This window comes from Berghia stephanieae, chromosome 6 (genome assembly GCF_034508935.2).
Source record: "Berghia stephanieae isolate SIO BIC M18660-M18661 chromosome 6, UCSD_Bste_1.3, whole genome shotgun sequence".
Classification (NCBI taxonomy): Eukaryota; Metazoa; Mollusca; class Gastropoda; order Nudibranchia; family Aeolidiidae; genus Berghia; species Berghia stephanieae.
Window position 1 is genome coordinate 49,845,582 of NC_088365.1, and position 5,423 is coordinate 49,851,004.

Sequence of the window (5,423 nt, forward strand, 5' to 3'; positions counted from 1 at the left end):
AAAGTGATAGATGAAAAACAAACTTGTTACGGCAATGCTATCCGTGCCAATAAACATGACTTGAGTGGTATGCGAAAAGCAATTTGGGCCATTTATTTCCATAAGCTATCCACGGATGAGAAGCCGTACCATAATCTATGCGATGAAAAATGGTGTAAGTATAGGGGGTGAATGCGAAACGGTCGCATGACAATAGCCCATCACCTGCGATTATGGAGGCGTGTAAGCCCGTTTTCCGCGACTTGTCACATCCCGACCTTTTACGGAAGTGCCTTGACGGGTTTACGCAACATGCTAACGAGTCGTTGAATAGTTTGATATGGAAAATTTGTCCAAAAGAGTCATATCACGGGTTAAGAACTGTTGAAATCTCTGTGGGACTGGCAGTGCTGATATTTAATGATGGTACGGTGTCATTGAGAGATGTTTTAGAAAAATTGCAAATATCTTGCGGTTTATTTAGTGAGCAATTCTTCCGGATTACCGACGCCAATTGGATTAAGCAGACCAGGAAGCGAACCACAGAAGCATCGCTCGAGGCACAGCGTGTCAGACGTAATGCCAGATTGGCAGTCGAAGAGACCCAGGCAAGAAAAGAATGATATCCGTACTCCAAAGGTGCTCACTGAAGGTAGGATGAACAAAATCGCAATCATTTTTTTCTCCGAAAAATGGCATTTTGCGCCCCCGCGAGCTTGATAACTTTTTCAACCGATTACTTTCAAATTTGGACCATATACTTTTCTTATCATTGTCTATAGAATAAACTATGGATATTATATTATCTTTGTAAAATCTGATTTTATCATCTGCCAATAGTGCGAAAAAATACCAATGAAAAAGCGTAACTTTGATGAGGTACGAAAAAAGAAAATTTGTATTGGTCAATCATATCCGGTCTCTTTTGTAGATTAACATCATTTTTACATGCTGGCAAAGTTTTGAAACCCTGTCAGGCACATCTTTTACAAAACTTTGCGCGCGGTGAGTATTCCATTTCTATCAATGAAAATCTGAAATTATCACAAAAATGCAATTTTTCACATTATACTCAACACAAACACACAAAAACACATTTATATCATAGATAAATTACTCTTTAATGTTATATCCAAAGGGAAAGACTGTATCTTTAAAGCTCTATTTTTTTGTCTCATGCCTGTGCCCCTGGTGACCCTGCCCCCTTAAGTATTTTGTATGTCCACCTTAGAATTGATCAATGACAAACCATTTGCCTCATTGATGATATTAGCTGATTGTCTGTTTTGCAGGTATATCAGTTCTAATTGTATTTAGTCTGTCGAACAGTTCATCGAATTTTGCACAGCTTTCTTGGGGTTTTTTATGCTGGAAGGGGCGGGATAACTTTCTTTTCATAAAATCCCACAAATGTTAAAAGGGATTCATGTCAAATGACACAGCTCGCCAAGTGTTTATCACCCTTACATTTGAATCGTTTGGGAAAGCAGATATTTGTCGAGGTCTTTGTGCTGGAGGGCTATCGAAATGAAATATCACCACCTGATTAATTCTGATTCCGAATAAATAGGACGACAATTGGTTCAAGAATATTGCTGATTTGAGGTCTGAGTTGAATATTTGTTTGATGCTTATTAAATCGGTTTTTCTATTACCAATTATCACACGCCACTCCGATACAGATCCAAAACCTCAATTTCTTACTTCAATGATGGTTTCGTCATTGAAACGTTCACCTCGGTGTGAAAAAAAAAAATTAAACTTTCATATAGGGCAATAGCCACTAAATGTGCTCAAAGCGCTTTACAAGGGGTCACTGTCCGACAGCAACATTTAACATTTAGGACAAGACATGACGCCTGTAATTTTTTTCGGACAGAGACAACGCTGTTAACGGCCAGGTACTCGTTTTACACCTGGGTACGGTGAGAGAATGTGAGGAAAGAGCTTTATCCAAGGACTCAACTATCTCCGAGCGAGGGTCGAACCCAGGATCTTCCGATCCGAAAACGAGTGTAATACCACAAGACCATATAGCCGCACATAGCCGATGTAGATAGCACAAAGTTCGTTTGTCTCTGGAATCAAGCTAAAAAACCGATTCGTCTGGAAACAAAATTCCATCCCACATTCAGATCCATGACCTGAGTGAGGATCTAGGAGAAGGAAAGGGAGTGGGAAAGGAAAGGAGAAGAAGAAGAAGAAGAAGAAAAAGAAGAAGAAGAAGAAAGAAGAAGAAGAAGAAGAAGAAGAGAAGGAGAAGATAGTTCGAGTGCCACTCAGCGAGCAACTTTGTGCAAAGAGAGGTAGCTGGTCGAATAGGGTTAAAGTCTGAAGAAGAAGAAGAGAGAAGAAGAAGAAGAAGAGAAGGAAGAAGAAGAAGAAGAAGAAGAGAAGAGAAGAGAGAAGAAGAAGAAGAAGAAGAAGAAGAAGAAGAAGGAAGGAAGAGAAGAGGAAGAAGAAGAGGAGAAGGAAGAAGGAGGAAGAAGAAGGAAGAAGAAGAAGAAGAAGAGAGGAGAAGAAGAAGAAGAAGAAGAGAAGAAGAAGAAGAAGAAGAAGAGAAGAGAAGAAGAAGAAGGAAGAGAAGAAGAAGAAGAAGAAGAAGAAGAAGAAGAAGAAGAAGAAGAAGAAGAAGAGAAAAAAGAGAGAGAAGGAGAGGAAGAAGGAGGAGGAGGAGGAGGAGAGGAGAAGGAGGAAGGAGGAGGAGAGAAGGAGGAGGAGAAGGAGAAGAAGAAGAAGAAGAAGAAGAAGAAGAAGAAGAAGAAGAAGAAGAAGAAGAAGAAGAAGAGAAGAAGAAGAAGAAGAAGGAAGAAGAAGGGAGAAGAGGGAGAAGGAGAGAAGAAGAAGAGAAGAAGAGAGAAGAAGAAGGAAGAAGAAGAGAGAAGAAGAGAAGAAGAAGAAGAGAAGAAGGAAGAAGAAGAAGAGAGAGAAGAAGAGAAGAAGAGGAAGAAGAAGAGAGAGAGAAGAAGAAGAAGAAGAAGAGAGAGAGGAAGGAGAGAGAAGAAGAAGAAGGAGAGAAGAGAGAGAGAAGAAGGAGGAGGAGGAAGGAGGAGGAGGAGAAGGAGAAGAAGAAGAGAAGAAGAGAAGAGAGAAGAAGAGAAGAAGAAGGAAGAAGAGAAGAAGAGAAGAAGAAGAAGGAAGAAGGGGGAGAAGAAGGAGGAGAAGAGAGAAGAAGAAGAAGAAGAGGAGAAGGAAGAAGAAGAAGAAGAGAGAAGAAGAAGAGGAAGAAGAGAAGCGAGAGGAGAAGAGGAGAGGTAGGAGGGAGAGGAGAGAGGAGGAAGGACGGATGGAGAGGAGAGGAGGAAGAGAAGAGAAGAAGAGAGAAGGAAGGGGAGAGAGAAGAGGAAGAAGAAGGAGAAGAAGAGAGATAGAGAAGAGAAGAAGAAGAGAAGAAGAAGAAAAGAAATGAGAAGAGAAGAAGAAGAAGAAGAAGAAGAAGAAGAAGATCATACTTACGGCCCGTACAATCCTGGAGTTTCAAACAATCTTTAATTTGTTCCTTTGCCATATAATGCAAATTTCTGGACATTTGTCAAAAGTAACTTAGAATTGCATGTTGTATAGCAGGACTTCAACTTACTAGCAGAGGAATGAACTTTAAATAAAGAAAAAAAAAACTTCTTATACATACATACAAGATTAAACGAAAAGTGCTTTACGATATTATAGCATGTTTTCTAATTGTTCTTGGCCATCTACTTCTACATAGGTAGTCCTTTAGAGCCATAAGGCTTGTAGAGTTTATCTTTGTTTCCAAAACGTTAAACGGACAATAGCTTGCTACCCTTTGGATAGGACACTTGCCGCCAGCTACAGGACCAGCAATCACTCCTGGTTGAACAGTTGAGGTCAGAAATAAGAATGTCGGCTGAATCCGGTGCACATGTTGCTAACAGGTATGATAACTGAAGGCAATTATGGGCTTTATTTAACATTGTTGTCATGGAAAATATAATGGTTTGGTTGGAGACATCAATAAGCCCATAACACCTAAGGTTATCAAACTTGCAAATAATTACACGTCGAATCATATCAATTCAAGTATGTAAGTGTACATTTATTTACTTATTAATTAATTTATTTATTTGTTTGTTTATATATTTATTTAATTATTTCTTCCTTTCTTTATACAGGGTGGCTCAGAAAAACTGTCACAGAAAGACTTGATGCCGGCTTGTAAAAAGCTTTATCTATATCCTAAAATGATTTAATTTTATTCAAGACCGATTTCTAAGACTTGCCACGAGTTTCTGCATTGCCATTTACCAGGACGTTTCATTGATAAAGAAAGAGGGCCGCGAGACTGTAATCCTATAGAATTCGCTTTGGACAAGAGTTTATTAAACAAAATAGACAACCATTTTAATTGTTTAAAAGAATTACAACAGAAAACAAAATCTGTTTAGACAGAGGTCACTAAGTTGCACGAAGATCGATTCTTCAAATTCTTCCCCGTCCGCGAGAAGTTTTTAACCAAGACAGTACCGTAATATTTCATTTTGGATCAATATATTACATATAATAAAGCATTTGGTTCGAACATTCGCACCATGTATGAAGCAGGAAAAAAAAAGCTCTCAAGTTGTGACAGAGATGAGAAGATACCGGCTGCATATACTTGGCGTAAGCAAAACCCACCGGATACAATCCCGAGAGAAACATCTCAAGTCTGGAGAGAAGATTTTATATACAGGGAGAGTGAAAGGGATTCATACACACGGAGTAGTTCTAATGAAGTTTGCCCAGAAGTCACTGAGAGGATGGGAACAACACGGAGAAAGGATCATCATGGCGCCCTTTGGAACATGAGTAAGAACATCAACATGAACATTGATCAGATAAATGCCCCAACAAATGACGCAACAGACGAGGACAAAGATACAGCTTATAGTCTGCTACACGTATTGATAAGTTTCAAAGGAAGGACATCATCATAGTGATGGGAGATGACAATGCTAACGAGGGGCAGGATAACGTAGGTTATGAAGGTATCATGGGCCATAATGACATGGGAGAGATGAACGACAATGGTGAGAGACTTTATGATTTTTGTGCATTCAACAGTTTGGAGATTGGAAGATCATTGTTTCCCTATAAAAGGATACACAAGGCAAATTGGGTTCACCAGACGGTGTGACTGAAAATCCGATCGATCATTTTTGTCTCTCGAAGATTCAGACGTTCACTAGAGGATGTGACAGTACTGAGAGGGCAGATGATGGATAAGACCACCACCTGCTTTTGGCAAAGCTTAAGTTCCGACTCAGAAAGCATGGGACCAGACTACGCACAAGAAAAAATTCCAGGTGAATGCACTAGATAGGGAAACGAACGATGAGTTAAAACTGCAATTGTCTAATAGATTCCAATATCTAGCTGATCTCAAGGAGAGCACAGAAGTAAAGTCACATTGGACAAAAATCAAAGAAGTCTACATAACAACT

The 5,423-nt window shown here is 39.5% G+C and overlaps 1 long non-coding RNA gene across 1 annotated transcript in view; it reads right to left on the reverse strand.

Annotated features, from left to right (window-relative positions):
- LOC144975712 (uncharacterized) overlaps positions 1–3,783 on the reverse strand; it is a 7,799-nt gene extending 4,016 nt beyond the window's left edge. Inside the window, exon 1 of the long non-coding RNA XR_013645969.1 lies at positions 3,436–3,783. This is a non-coding gene — a long non-coding RNA (uncharacterized LOC144975712). The remainder of the gene's footprint in view (positions 1–3,435) is intronic.
- Between the last annotated feature and the right edge of the window lie 1,640 nt (positions 3,784–5,423).